The 16,346-nt window shown below is 39.0% G+C and overlaps 1 protein-coding gene and 1 pseudogene across 1 annotated transcript in view; both read left to right on the top strand.

The window, feature by feature from the left end:
• LOC105524105 overlaps positions 1-15,976 on the top strand; it is a 65,641-nt gene extending 49,665 nt beyond the window's left edge. Inside the window, exon 7 of the mRNA XM_011959224.1 lies at positions 15,852-15,976. The gene's annotated coding sequence lies outside the window, so the exon portion shown is untranslated. The remainder of the gene's footprint in view (positions 1-15,851) is intronic.
• LOC105524188 lies at positions 3,783-11,767 on the top strand (annotated as a pseudogene).
• Positions 15,977-16,346: the final 370 nt, after the last annotated feature.

Genomic DNA, 16,346 nt, shown 5'->3' with positions numbered 1-16,346 from the left:
TTTTTTTTTTTTTTTTAAATAGAGACAGGATCTTGCTATGTTGAACAGGCTGGTCTTGAACTTCTGGCCTGCAGCGATCCCTCACCCACACCTCAGCCTCTTAAAGTGCTAGGATAACAGGCATGAGCATTGGCAAATCTGAGGTGCCTGGTCTCAAATTTCTCTTTCTGGAACTCCTATTTTGAATGTTGATCCTCAGGATCAAGCTTCTAATTTTCTTATTTTTTCTCCTCTATGGCCCATATCTTTGTCTTTTAGTTCTGATTTTCTAAAAGACTTCCTCAACTTTATCATTCAACTTTTAAAACTTAGCTTTCTTACTCGTAATTTCCAAGAGCTCTTTCTTATTTTACAGTTACTTGTTTTCTATATTATTCTGTTTTCCTTTCATGAATGCACTTTCTGTTCTTATCTAAGGATGTTATTTCTAGTTTTGTCTCTGAAGTGTTTATTTATTCCTTACCTTGTCTCTACTTCCTCTAAATAGCCTTTTCTGTTTTTTTTTTTGGTTTGACTTTTGTGTCTATCTTTCATGCAAGGAAACTTTTAAAAATGTCTACTGATTCTTGACTATGTGTTCTTATTTAAGAGTGAAGCACTAGCCAGCTAAGCGACAAATCTGTGGTTTTGGGAGGGTTTTAAAAGCACTTATCTAAACATGTAGTAATACAGGTCCAAGGACATTTATGAAGAAAAGGAGACTGAATATTTAAAATAGATACCATCCTTGGAAATTTTGAGTCTGGGGGTGACCTCTCCTCAGCCTCCTGTTGTCCTGAAATCTGTCACCCTCCTTGGTTCTACTGCAGTGTGTATGGCAGTAAGCTGGCTTTGTCAATGGGAGAAAATCAGATGTCAATATCTGTTAGAATTCTCTCTGGAGAATTGATGTCTGGAGAGAAGAATCTTACAATCTCCCTCCTGAAGGGTATAAGCCTAGCTGCTGGCATTTTTGCAGCTGAGATGAGGAGAACATTTGCATCATTCAATATTTTTACTCTGGATTCTAACCCCTATCATATACTAGAAACCTTCTGGTTCAGTTTTTCCTCCAAAATATTTGTAAGGAAGGGTTTTCATCACTTTTTTTGGGCTATGAGTGAGGACTAAATGCTTATTAAATATATTTTAAACAAATCTCTCTATTTTTATCAGTTGCCTCACCCCAACTAGTGCTCAAAGCCTGAGCACTAGTTTGAGAGTTCATATAGGGCAAAATCAGTTTGCTTTTGGTGATTTCATTCTCTGCAGGTTCTTACATTTCACATTCTCTGCAGGTTTTTACATTTCACCTTTCTCTATTCTGCTAAGGCCAGAGTCCTCTAGCTGCTTTCTGTCATCATGTATTGTGATGTGCGCTTCTATTTCTCATCTCTTTGCTCACAGGGGAAAGGAGAGATAAGGTCTTTTCTCCATCACCTTAAGCTGAGAGTCTTCCAGGTTATTTTCATGTTTAAAGAGTGCACGCCTAATTCATAGCTAGCTTGTGCAGAACACGCCAGGAGAGCCTGGCCTAGCAGGGCTGGGAGGACCCACAGGGGTGAACAAATGCAGCTGGATTGAAAGACAAGAGCAGAAAGCATGATTGAGCTGGGAAGGAGCTCTTTTCCAAACAGCCTATTCAAAAATGGGATGGGAACTGCAATTGGGTTAAGGTGCACTCAGTCAGCTATAGAAGAAGAAACAGATGTGAGATGCTCTGGCCGAGGCCGAGTCAAGGTGGAAGCAGCTTATTTGAACTCCTGTCCAAGCTATTCTAGTGGCCATGTCAGATCTGCCTTGATGCCACCTGTTCTCAGTTTCTTCACGCAAAGTAAGAAGCACAAGCAGCTGAATTCCAGTGTCAGCGAGTAGCCCTCTGTGTACCCTGCAGAAAAAGGCTCCCTATGGAAACGTTAAAGTCACAACTTTGCTCTAGCTCTGCTTTGCCCTCATATTTTGTGGATCTTGTCCAACTTGAGCATTTTTCACCTGAAGGATTAAAATAGGGTGTGGTTTATGTGGGGGTAAAATGGCTACAGATTGACCATCATTAAAGCCAAGGGGAGACTTTTTTCATTCAAGCAAAGGGGAGACTTCAAAGTCTGAGAAAGCCAAGGAGGACACCAAATCTACAGACTAACCATAGCAAAAGCACAGGCATGCTGCCCACACAGAAGCCCTGGAAATAAGCGTGTTGCCAAGGTAGCTGGAAAGACCCCTTCTTTTGGGTTGGTGCAAAAGTAATTGCGGCTTTTGCTATTAAAAGTAATACTTTAAAAAATTAATACTTCCCTACTCCCCTTGGACTTCCCATGGTAATAGTGACACAATTTTTTTTTTTTTTTTTTTTTTTTGAGACGGAGTCTTGCTCTGTCGCCCGGGCTGGAGTACAGTGGCCGGATCTCAGCTCACTGCAAGCTCCGCCTCCCGGGTTCACGCCATTCTCCTGCCTCAGCCTCCCGAGTAGCTGGGACTACAGGCGCCGCCACCTCGCCCGGCTAGTTTTTTTGTATTTTTTAGTAGAGACGGGGTTTCACCGTGTTAGCCAGGATGGTCTCGATCTCCTGACCTTGTGATCCGCCCGTCTCGGCCTCCCAAAGTGCTGGGATTACAGGCTTGAGCCACTGCGCCCGGCCAGTGACACAATTTTTAAAGCGATTTATCTGAACATCTAGTAATACAAGTCCAAGGGCATTTATGAGGACAAGGAGACGACTGAATATTTGAAATAGGTATCGTCCTTGGAAATTTGGAGCCTGGGGGTAGCCTCTCTTCAACCCCCTCTCATCCTGAAGCCACATGGATGGTTTCTTGTCCCCACCCTTCCCTACACCTTCCCTCTGGCCCTGCTTTTGGGTCTTAAATGGATGAAATTTTCAGCACAGGTGACGCTTTTCCCTCTTGTCCCTCAGGGTGGTTTTTCTGTTGTCTTTGTTTGTTTTCCCCCATGGCTTGTATATTTCAAATAGAACAATTACCTGAGGATGATCAGCCTGGAAGCCCTTTCCAGAGCTGAGTATTTCCAGAACAGAAGTAAGCAGGCTTCTATCATTCTAAAGTCTACTGTGATTTTTAACAGGATTTCCTTATTTCCTATCAGTTTGTTTATCAAAGACTCTAGCATGGAGTTTATTCAGGAAAAACAAATGACTTTCTAGGTTCCACTACTTGGCTGAGAGGAATTCATGTTTTAGGAAGCCCCAGATGGGAAAACCTTGTTGTTTTCTTCTCTTAAATGATCTGTATTTTCAATTTTTTCTACTTGCTTTTATTTCCCACAATCCAGACTCGCCTTTTCTACTTTGCCTATCCAACGATCTAAAACACTATGTAAAGATTGTATCTTTACATAAGTCTTGTTGCTTCTTTTAAACATTAGCCATAATCCAAAAAAGAAAAAAGTCTTAGGACTATAGTCCTAACAGCACAAATTTTAACTCTGACCAAAGCAATTTCTATTTTAATTTAGATTATTTGAGCTGAATTTGCAGGGCGAAGTGGTCATGGGTAAAACTAACCATTAGTTACCTCAAGCTTGCAACAATGGCAAAGAAATGTCAAGCCATTAATTAAAATGACTCCCACTGCCCCTCCTGGAATCAAGTCGTTCCCAGTTAGTCAACATCTGTCACAATCTGTGTAAAAGAGCAGAACACACTACACCCCAGCACATTAAGTTAGAACACAGAGGTCTTCGGTCACTGCCAGGGTAACTTGTCTGTGGCATGATAGTTGCCAAGTGAAACAGAGTCTTCTCTGTAGGGAGCCCTCCTGGGCTGAGGCTCCTTCTCTTCCCCTTTATTTCTTGCTAGGCCGGCCAGAGCCAGGCCGTGGCCTGCTGACTGCATCTGCCAGATGAATACAAATGTGTGAGTAAACCCATTCTCAAGACCAAGAGAACCTCTCAGCTGAACCAGGCCCAAGTTGCTCACCCGCCGAACTGCCAGTTAAATAAATGGTGGTTGTTTTAATCCACTAAATGCTGGGATGGTTTGTTACACACCTGTAGGTATCAATACAGTGTACTTGTCAATCTAGGAATTCCTGTCTTGTCAAATCTGAGAAAATTCTCAGTCATTATCACTTCAAATATTACTTTTTCCCATTTTCTAGTCACTCATTCCAAAACTCCTAGTGGATGTCTTTTCTGTCATTTCTGGTTCTGTCTTTTGTGATCTTAAACTTTCACTCATTTTTTTTCCATTTTTACTTCTGTGTTACATTTTGAGTCATTTCCTTAGTTCCAGTTTGCTTATTTTCTATTCAACCATTAAATATTTCTATTTAGTTTTGAATTTCAGTGACTGTAAGTTTCATTTATAAAAGAACTGTTTGGTTATTTTCTAAATCTGCATTTTGTTTTTACGTGTTTTCCTGTTTTTTAATTTGTGTTTTCCTTTGCCCTTGTAAATCATTTACGATGTACTTATTTTATAATCATCTGTGGCTTGATCTATACTTCTTGGGCATTACTTTTTCTGTTAATTTCATGATCTGACCCTCAAAGTGGGTTCCTCCTGTGGTTTGTCATTTTTAGTATGAGCTTATTTTCAGCAGTGGTTTCTCCCCTCTGGTGAAGATCTGTATGCCTTGGGTTATGTGATTGTCACTTCACGGTGCCCGCCAGTTTGCTTCTGATGGAGTCCTACAGATATCACCAACTCTCAACCAGCTCTAATGTTTCTTGGTATTTCTGCCCACAGTGAAAATTCAGAGCTCATTTCAATGTATGGCATAGGCTTGACTTCAAGTTTTTCTGTATGACCTTTATTATTATTATTATTATTTTAAACCTATAGCCTGAGGACATGGGAGCTTTTTTTCCTGATTTGTTTTTGCCAACACTGCAGCCCTCAGGAACTCAGATTTTGCGAGTGCTCAATTCCAGTTGCCTTCCTTACTCACACCAGAGATGACATTTTATTGGCCTGCAAGGGTGTTAAAATCCCAAGGGTGTTAAAATCCCTGGATCGCCAGGGCCTATCATTGGTCCAAACCCTGCAGAGGCTGCAGTGACATTAGCCCCTACTTACTGCCCAGCCTCTGAGCTCCCTCTTTGTTTCTGGAATCTGGAGATTTCCCTTTCTCTCTGTCTATAGATTGTCGTGCTGGACCCCTATTGACTCCAATAGGAATGGCACCAGGTTCAAGAGGCCAAAGAAGAGACCTGGAGCCAGAAAATGAGACATAAGATTTGATTTGGGGGAACTTAAGTACAGGGGTGGACTGGTGGCAGTGGGCTGGATAGGAGAACCACAACTGCTTTCCAACAGCCTGCAGTTCATACAGCACCTTCACTTAGCACCATCCACATGGCAACCCCCATTTCTTAGACTGAGTTATTGCTGTCAGATGTGTTTGCCATTCAGGCTGCTGTACAGAGTATGCTTAAGTTATTGCTGTCAGGTACATCCACCATATATATACATATACATGTATGACATCCACCATATATATACATATACATGTATGTATATATGCACATACATGTGTGTACATATTTGTACTTATATACATGTGTATATATAGATATATATATAAAACTTTTTCTCTGTGTTTCTCTGTAATAGTAACTGAAGAGGGAATTCTTCTATATAATCTTAGTCCACTATATTGCTGGAAGTTCTCTCCTCCATACTTTTGAGGTATGAATTTTGCCTTTCAATATTATAAAATTATAACAAAGCTGTAAATTTTGGGAATTGGTATATGTTTGGTTTTAGAAAAATTGTTAGAAGCATCCCAATAGCAATGGGAGGCTTTAACATACTATCTTGAATCTGTACCAAATAAAGAAAGTAAAAATTAAGCACAAAAGAGGGATCTAATACTATAAACAAGGTAGATTTAATACATATGTATCAAACATAGTAACCTAGAAGCAATGAATGTGCATTTTCTGATGCTCACTTAACATTAACGACTTTTAAGAAAGCTTTAAATAGCAACAGATAGAGTTGAGTTGCTTTGGCCTATTGCTAAAGGCATCTAACCCACTTGCTTTGTGGGAAGTCATCTACTTTGAACCTCAACTGTATCCAAGTCAGATTTAAACTCTATGGGCCATTGGAATTGTCCTCTGAATCATCTCCAACTCTGCAGGATACATAATAGAGCCACTTTGTTGTTCTGGAATTTAAAGACAGGGTCTTATTCAGCTTTGGCTATTTTTGTGCAGTCCATGGATCCTTGAAACAGGACATTCTACTTTACCAATATCTGACTCATAGAAGACCTATCTATATACCTACCAGGTGGCTACTACCCAGTAACTCCTACCACCAATACCATGACATTTGTTTTGAAAACCTTAGCTTATTGCAATATTGCTTATAATTATGAAACATTAGAAAAAACTGAAATGCCTATCAAAGAGAGAATTTATAAATAAAATGTAACATATTCATATTCTATTTTGATATGAATTACTGTAATATTCTGTTAGGATATGAATTGTTATAATGGCCATTAGAAGGAAGGGATTGTTCTCATATATAACATAATATATCCATGTATAAAGTATCTATACAATACCAACACATAATGTCATGTAAAGAAAAGAGATTCATGGAATAAAATATACATATCATTTATATAAATTTTAAAAACACAGAAATAATACACTATATTGTTTAAGACCATATATGTATGTAAAATTATTACCAGTAGACTGATTTGGATATACACTAAATTCATGCTACTTGCTTCTGGAGGTTGCACTAAAGAACTGGAACTGTGGCTGGGGACATCATTTTTATCTGTTTTATTTAGTTCATTTTTTATAAACAATCCTTGAGGCAAATAATGAGAAGCTGTTAATAAATGTCTATTAGTCTTTTTGCATATTGGTTGCACTTCTCTTTTTGATGACTTTATTGAGTATAATTGATGTACACTAAACTGCACATATTTAAAGTGCACATGGGATAAGTTTTGACAAGTGTATATACGATGGAACCTTTACCACAGTCAAGACAATGAACATTTGTTACCTCCAACAGTTTTCTCAGGCCCTTTTGTAGTCCATTTTTTCCTTGGACAGCCACTGATTTGTTTTCTATCACTATAGATTAGTTTTATATAAACTAATCTATTTATATAAATCCCATTTATATAAATGGCATCCCATAGTAGGTACTCTTCTGGTTGTGGGGGGATGTCTATCTGCCTTAATTCAGTAATTTCTTGAGATAAAAACAATTTAAAAAATCTCAGAACTGCTGAAAACAATCTGGGGCATATAATCTGTGATTCAGAAAGGGGGAAAGGAGGGAATCTGTGGAAAGCAGGTACCATTTGGGATAGATTCCCAAGCAGGAAGAATAAGCACACTTATTATAATGGCTTCCACATTCCCCAAATTATTTCCTTCATGTAATCTTTTCTTTTTTTTTCATTTTGTGACAGTGTCTGAAACTGCACAGGGGAAAGTCTTTCGGATAAGTAAGCTACCCATTTAAAAATAGACGCTTTGCTCAGAATTTACTCATGGCAGCTGGTTCAAGTAGAAGCTTGTCATCCTAACCCTCACCCAAACTTAGCTTCATTAAGGAATGTGTGTTTGGATCATAAGCGAGAGGAGCTCAGATGTATTGAGGCATGGAGAATTGGGGACTGTAGGAAGATCTGAGGAGGCAGCACCCTAGGAGACTTCGGGGGACACTAGGATATCAGGAAGCAGGACCCAAGGAGGTGGGGAGGGCCAGAAAAGAATGTGAGAAGACACCCAAAGTTAATAGCCATCCCTTTCCTAACATTCCCTATGGGCGGCTCCCTGATGAGAAACTGGAGGAAGAAATTCCCATCTTCTTGCATCTTCTATTCTCAACATCAGAAAACTCCTATTCTTGAAATTCCACCTCATATCATTATTGCTATGTGGATTAAACTGGCTCTTGTTTGCTAGGCTCAAAGTCCAAATACAAGATATAACATTGATTCTGTGGAAAAACGTGCCCAAATACCAAATAATTGATCTACAAAGAAAGTTTTGAAACATAACCTGTTATACACCAGGGATTTCTTACATGTGCAATTCTTCGTAACAATGAACTATGTTCTAATGGAAATATTTTCATAGATACAATTCTTAATCTATATCAGTCATTAAAACATACTGTTCAGTCTTGGGGCCCATAAGTGGAAGATGTGAAGACATTGGAAAGGAGCCAGGGGAGACAAAGTAACTGATGAAAGGTTTTGAAAAATAGCCCTTCAGGGAAATGTCTACATTCATTCCGAGGAGAGAGGTGTGAGTATCAGTCTTCAAACTGTAAAAGGATGTTACATTATTGACATCAAGTCTTTTTTTCTTCTTGTCCACAGAGGGCAGTATGAGAGGAAATGAGTTTAAACTGCAGCAGAGGGGATTTAGGCTAGTCAGGTGTCCCCAGCTTGAAGATGAGAGGTGCATTCTCAAGCTCCCAAGCCTCAATCTCATAAGGAAGTAGGTCCTTCTTGAGGAATTTTGTGTGTGTGTGTGTGTGTGCACTCTGATCAGTGGCAGGCCAAGTTCACACAGCCCTGGTCTGCTTGAAGTTGTTTGCATACATTAGTATTTGCGAAACTAAGTTCTGTCCAAGAACAGAAAATATTTCATGGCTACATGGAGGGTAAAGAAAACGTGAAGTTGCCTCATAGGAGAAGAATCCAGATATGAGAAATCTCAGCCTTTGGTCCATCATTTTGTCAATCTGCTCAAAAGAGCATGGATTCACAGAAGTGTCCGGGAGGAGGGTGGTGCCAGCCCCACTGCTCCGAGGGGCAGTTGGACCACATCTCAGGCACTGCGTTGAGGTCTTGGCAGTCAGGATGTCTCCAGGGGCTGTTGAGAAATTGGAGTGCCTCCAGAGGGGAGCAATGGGGGCGGAGGAATCTGGAAACTGGGTCAAAGAAGGAGCAGTTGAAGGAACGACATGTGTTGGCCTGAGGAAGATAATTTGCAGTGGGGACGAGAAGCTGTTTTCAAATATTTGAAGTGCTGTCAGGTGGAAGAGCAGTGAAAATTGTGTGGCTCCAAATGGTAAACACAGGACCCATGAGTACGGGTCACAGGGACGGTGTCTGCTGAAAAGAAGGAAGCATTTTATAATCATTAAATATGTTCAAAGTAGATGGTGGTACTTCGTAATATAGGAAATGTTGGTATGAAGACTAGATATATATAAAAATGTTGGAGGGAGAATTTTTGAGCTTTTTTTTTTTGTCTCACCAAGCAAACGAAACTTTTTGGAGAGAGATGACCTAGCAAAAGATTTTTTCTCTTGGTGATCAGGAAAGGCAGTCTTTGCAGACCGAACCACTAGAGGGAGTCAGGGCAGCAGCGTTGCAAGGCCGCCGTCCATTCTCTTCACTGAAGCAGCAACTGATACCAAGCCTGGCTCTCGGGTTCTAAGTTCCCCTGATTTCAATATCACTCCCATGAATCTTTCTGAAATGTTTACATCTGATTAAATTCTTTAATGTCTGAGAGACCTCTGTGTGTAGAGAGGCACAATCACTGCTATTTGTAGTCTGTTTACATCTTTATTTATTAATTATATAATAAACAGTATTCTCCTTAAAATTCAAATACTCCTTAAATGACTAAAAATGAAAACTTATACATTTAACAAATGTGACATTTTCCAAATGTTTAAATATTAGTTTATAAACTAATTGAATTATCCTAAATATATGTAATATATAGTGTATAATATGTATACTTCTAAAATCACAAATATCCTGTATCTAAGTCTTTTAAATGCTACAAATGCCTTAAAAGCAGAAACACACAAATGAATAATCACTATGATACATATACAAAGTGATACATACACAAAGTGATGAAATATAGCTAAAAAGATTTCCAAGCAAAGTGTTGAAGGTACCACCTGGTTTCTTCTTGGTGCTTATAGTAAAATACAAGAGAAGAGTGATAAATTGAGGGAAGAACTGTTAAACAAAAAGGAATCAGGACTTGATGATTCTGAAAATTCTCAGTCTCTCCAGATGGCAAAAGATGTTAAAATAAAGAAATTACTTTTGAGCATGTGGCATAAAGATAAGTCCTGGCCTAGAGAAAAAGCTAAGTAGTGATTGTACAAGCTTTTGTTAAAATCTCAGGAAGATTAAGGGATCAGAGTAGTATTCAGTCATACAAAGGGCCCTCTCCAGAGATTAATTGTGTATCTCACAGAACCTCTTAAATAATAGGACCTTTTGGAAGCTTAATTGAGTTATCTTTCAACCTTCTCAGCAGAAACTCAAGGTAGAGGAGGGCCTAAGTCCAAAAGAACCTTGGATGTGGCCTTTGTGTAAAGGGAAATTTACTGGAGACCCACAAAGTATTTAAGAAAAGTATTTCAGCAAAAACACTGCCAACTTAAACTGAAAGGGACAGAAAGAGTACAAAATGAAAGGAGGCTGTTAGATCTCTAAAATTCTACTGGCAGGAAGCAGAATGATAAAACTACTCAGCTGCAAACATGTGCTACTTTTCATGAAAAAAGGAAAGATGACTCAGACGGTGGAACCAAGAGCTATGGTGAATTATTCCCAGCCCTTGAAATCTAATCAAAGAATTCTGACTGAAGTTTGCTAGGTTGGATTTTAAAACTACTTTGGACTGTAACTCCTTTTTATCTTCCATTGCCCACCTCTCCTTCTCTTTTTAACTAGAAATGTCAATAACTATTTTACTATATTCATTCCTTCATTGTGCATTAGGAGCAAGATGATTTGTCTTTAGTTTTATAGATTGAGAGGAACTATGCTCAAGGAGCCTCATGCATACCTGGACCTGATTTAAATGATGAGATGCTGGACTTCAAGCAGATGTTGTAATGATATGAGGTTTTCAGGGACCTTGGGAAATAGTAAATGTATTTTGCATGTGAGAGGGACACAAATCATTGGAGGCCAAAAGGGTGAACCGAGGACAGATGCTAGGGTAGCTCCCACAATCCCCACCTCCTGGTTTCACCCTTGTGGGATCTCTCCATGAGTGTGGGTGGAACCTGTGATTTGCTTCTAACTAGTAGAATTTGGCAAAAAATGATGAGATATATGTGATTATGTTTACATGATTATATTATATAAGATTCTGAGTACACTGAGCTGCATAGAGAGAGCACGGGGGCAAGTGAGAGCCAGGTGGGCACTGGACAACCCTGTGCCTCACTGAGGAAAAGTGACTAAACATGGGCAAAAGAGATCCATGGAACCTGAGAGGCAAAGTGTTGTTATATGCATTATTTGGCAAACTTGTCAGGAGGCGTATAAGAAGAAGCACCCAGATGGTTCACTCAACTTCTCAGTTTTCTAGGAAGTGCTCAGAGAGGTGCAAGACCATGTCTGCTAAAGAGAAAGGGAAATTTGAAGACATGGCAAAGGCGAACAAGGCTCATTATGAAAGACAAACGAAAACCTATATCCCTCCTAAAGATCCTCTTTAGGACAAAAAAGTAGTTCAAGGATCCCAACGCATCCAGGAGGCATTCTTTGGCCATTTTCTTGTTCTGTTCTGAATATTGCCCAAAAATCAAAGGAGAACATCCTGGCCTATCCATTAGTGAGTTGTAAAGAAATTGGGAGAGATGTGGAAGGGCACTGCCGCAGATGATAAGCAGCCTTATGAAAAGAAGGCTGTGAACCTGAAGGAAAAATATGAAAAGGATATTGCTGCATACTGAACTAAAGGAAAGCCTGATGCAGCAAAAAATGGAGTTGTCAAGGCTGAAAAAAGCAAGAAGAGGAAGAAGAGAAAGATTAAGGTAGTGATGATGATGATGATGATAATGAGTAAGTTGGTTCTAGCACAGTTTTTTTTTTCTTGTCTAGAAAACATTTAAACCCCCGTTTACAACTCCTTTTAAAGAAAGACATTGAGATGTAAGGCTGTGTAACATTTGTTTTTAAACTGCGCAGTGTCTTTTTTGTATAGTTAACACGCTACTGAACGTGGCTGTAGATAGCACTGTCCTGATGTATTTTCAATAGGCACTAACCTTGCCTGATACAGTATGGGGATTGTAAACTGGCAAGGAAATTTAAAGCAGGTTCTTCTTGGTGCACAGCACAAATTAGTATACATGAGGATGGTAGATTTTTTATTTTCACTTGTCTCTGATGCAGCTTATATGAAATAATTGTTTTTTTTAACTGAATACCACTCTGTAATTGCACACAAAAAAGTTGCAGCTGTTTTGTTGACATTCTGAATTCTGAATGCTTCTAAGTAAATACAATTTTTTATTAGTAAACAAAAATGTTCTAATCCATCTTTTCAGAAGATTCTCTCTCACTTGCTGACTTTGAAAAAGCAAGTGGCCATGTGAAGAGGGCCACATAGCATAGGAGCTGAAGGCAGCCTCCAACTGACAGCAAGAAAATGAGGTCCTCAATCAGACAACCTGCAAGAAACTGAATGCTCTAAAAGCCACATGAGCTTGGGAGCAGATCTGACCCTAGCCAAATCTCTGAAGTCCACAGGCAGGAAATGAAGATCAGAAAAAGACTGTTGTCTCATGAATATGAGCCAGACTCCACAGAAGCTGGAGTCCTTCATTATGGAGCTAAACACACACATCTGGCTTAGGAGTCAGAAAAACTCAAAGAGAATTCAGGGAAGTAGAGAAATTGCAAGCTCAGATGCTGCTTCATACCAAAGAAGCAAGTCAGCAGATCAGCAACAATGAGTATCAGCTCCAAAATGACTTACACAGGTACCAAGACAAGACATTATATACACTTATATTGTCAAATACTTTAAAACTGTTAACAAACTTGCTACAATTGTCTCATTTGTCTTTTAACCTTAATATCACAGGTCAAGTTTGTAATCTCAAAAGTTCACCCTGGCTGCTGTATGGAGTATTCTCTTATCTGCTCATATTACATTGTGCTTATTCATTCATCAGTTAATGGAAATTTGGGTTGTTTCCTGATTTTGACTGTAATGAATAATGTTGCTGTAAACATTTGTGTACAGTTTTGTGTGGACATGCTTTTCTTTCTCTTGGGTAGGTTCCTATGAGTGGAATCACTAGATTGTATGGTAAATGTATGTTTAACTTTTAAAGAAACTGTCAAACTGTTTTCTAACATGAACGGGCCATTTTCCATTCTTATCAACAGTGTGTGAGGGTTTCCATTTTTCCACATCCTCACCAACGTTTGGTGTTGTCTCTCTTTTACATCGTAACTATTTTAGTGGGAATGTAGTGATATCGTGGTTTTAATTTGTCTCTGTAATGACTAATGATATTGTGCATCTTTCCATATGCTTATTAGCCATTTATGGACCTCCTATAGTGAAATGGCTATTCAAATCTTTTGCCCATTTAAAAATTGACTTGTTTTTCTTATTAGTCAGTTGTAAGAGTTTTTTCTTTATTCTGTACAAAAGTCCTTTATCAAGTCTATGATTTTTCAATATTTTCTCAGCCTAGAGCTTGTCTTTAAACATTTTTTTCTTAATGATCTTTTGAAGTGCAAAAGTTTCATTTTGATGAAGTCTAATGTATTATTTCTTCCTTTAACTGTCGTGATTTTTGTGTCATATCTAAGAACTCTACCCAACTCAAAGTTACCAAGGTATTTTCTTCCAGAAGTTTTGTAGTTTTAACTCTTATATGTAGTCCTGTAATCCATTTTTAATTCATTTTTTGCCTATGATGTGAGAGAAGGGCCTAAGTTCATATTCGCACATGTGGATGTGCAACAGTCCCAGGATCACTTGCTGAGAAAAGACTATCCTTTCCCCATTGATTTTTTTTGGCACCTCTGTCAAAAATCCATTGACCATCAATGCAAGGGTTTATATCTGAACTCTCAGTTCTCCATTCATCTCTGAGGATATGTCTGTGCTTACATCAGTATCACAGTGTATTGATTCATGGGGCTTTGTAGTAAATTTTGAAACTGGGTGATAGAAGTCTTACAATTTTGTTCTTATTTTTCAAATTAGTTTTGGCTATACTTTGCATTTTGATATAAATTTTAGGATCTGTGTGTGAAGTTTTACAAAAATGCTTGCTGGGATTTTGATAGGAATTGTGTTGGATCTATAGATCTATTCGAGGGGGGAATTGCCATCTTGACAAGCTTGAGTCTTCCAATCCGTGGATAGGGAATGTCTCCATTTATTTGAATCTTCATTATTTTTTCTTAGTAATGTTTCATAATTTTTAGTGTGCAAATCTTAAACTTTTATTATATTTATTCCTGTTTATTCTCTTTGATGCTTTCTGAATGGAATTTTTTTTTAAATTGTATTTTTTGGGTTTGCCATTGCTAAAATATAGAAATACAATAGGTTTTTAAAATACTGATCTTAGATCCTGCAGCTTTGCTAAACTGTTCGATTAGTTCTAGATAATTTGTGTATAGATTCCTTGGTGTTTTCTATACACAGGATTATGCCATCTGCAAATAGAAGCAGTTTCAATTCTTCCTTTACTCTCAGTCTGCTTTTAATGAGCTATTATGTCTTCTGTTCTGCATTGGTCAAACCCTCACCTGGATCACAGTACTTATTACCGACCATCACAGTTTCCTTGAGGAAATGAAAAAAAGTAAAAAGATAAAGTAACTATTCCCATAATCCCTATATTCAGACACAATATTTATGAGCACGTGGGGTAAATTCTTCCAGACACTCTTGCTAGAGGCCGTGTAGCACAGCTTATGATGCACTGAGCCACATCCTTCAGCCACTAGATTCCAGGGTAGCTGTGGTGAACCTTGCCTTGCACTTTACCAGTGTCCATATAAGCTCACATCACAGTGTCTTCCTGTTTTACTTTCTGGAGGTCAGGAAAGCCTGCTGAGCTATATGTAGACCCAACCCATATTCTCAAGGCAGTTAATAATACTCCTTAGTTGATAGAAGCCCTCAGTTGATGGGAACAGGATTTCATGGATTAATGCCCCAGTTCCCCCATCCTGCAGGACATAGCATATGTGACAATCTAAGATGCTTGCAACATGGTTTCTCAGAGTTCCCAATGGGACTGAATCCCAGCTGCATACAATTGTAACCCACTCATTTATTAACTTTTCTCCCTTCCTCTTTTCCTTCACTTCTGTTTCCTAAGACTACTTCCCTCTAAATGATCTGTACCCAAGTCCTTGTCTCAAGGTCTTATAGAGAAACCCAAACTAAGGCAGTTTGTCAAGGGACAAACTGGGGTACATCCTTGAAACAGCCATTAGGAGAGTGAGAGGACCTGCAATAATGTAATACAAAAACAGTGAAAATCGCTGAGAAACCTAGAAAAAGAGAAAACTTATGGAAATAATAATAGTCATCTTTAAATACCTGCAAAGCAATCAGGTAGAAGAGGTCCAGAGGAGACACTGGTATTAACTGAGCACCTTCCAGGTTACACACTCGCTACTATGCAGTGTGTTTATTCCATCCTTACAACAACCCAGGGAGGCAATTAGAACTACCCTTATTTTTCAAATGAGAAAACTGAGGCACAGATGATTAAGGAATTTGCCAAGGTCTAAAGCTAGCAAGTATTGGAACTAGGATTCAAATCCAAACCTGTCTGCCTAATGTGTGTCTGTGTGTGTTGCTGCTGCACATGTCAATGCTGCTGTGTGTGTTGCTTTGAAGGGCGAAACAGAGACCAGCAGGTAGACATTCTAAATCCTTAGGATTGTGTTTATATGAATGCAGTGTGTGGCAGAGATTGTCTAGATGTTCATCAATGCTGTTTTCTCTGTTCTATTTCTGGACACATAGGAACACTTCATGTCCTAGCCTCCTTTATAAGTAGACTGGGGTCGTGTAACAGGGTTCTGGCAAATGGGAATGTGCAGATGTGATATGTGATGCTCCTGATTCATTCATTCTGTCTCTTTGTCTCTCCCCCTCTCAGCTAGCTGAAAGCAGTGAACCCAGCAGAGGATTCTGGGAAGGTCCTGGGGGATGGCAGAGCCAGCAGAGAGAGGGTATGGATCCACCAGGCATGGGGTGGAACTGAGCACTACTGACCACAGTGAACTGGGGCATGGGCAATCAATAAATGTATTTTAGATTAAGCTATTGAGACTCAGGGATTTTTATACAACTAGCATTCCCTAAGAAGCCATGAGCTTCCTGTCTCAGGAGGTGCACAAGCGGTGGTTGAATGTTCAACAGTCAAGAATGTTATAAAAAGAGGTTCCTGGAAGAGTGGACCTGATGGCTAGCAAAAATCATAGCTCACATGTATTGAGTTATTATGGATTAGGCGTGTGCACATATTCTTTTATTTAAATCTACAATGTGCTTTATCACACTCATTTTATACTTGAGGAACATAAGGCACGGAGAGGTTAGATAACGTGCCTAAGATCATGAAGCAAGCAAGGGGAAGAAAAGATACCCTTCT

Source organism: Colobus angolensis, unplaced genomic scaffold (genome assembly GCF_000951035.1).
Source record: "Colobus angolensis palliatus isolate OR3802 unplaced genomic scaffold, Cang.pa_1.0 Scaffold49, whole genome shotgun sequence".
NCBI classification, from domain to species: domain Eukaryota; kingdom Metazoa; phylum Chordata; class Mammalia; order Primates; family Cercopithecidae; genus Colobus; species Colobus angolensis.
Note: the sequence above shows the minus strand (reverse complement) of the source record. Positions and strands in the feature narration are given on the sequence as shown.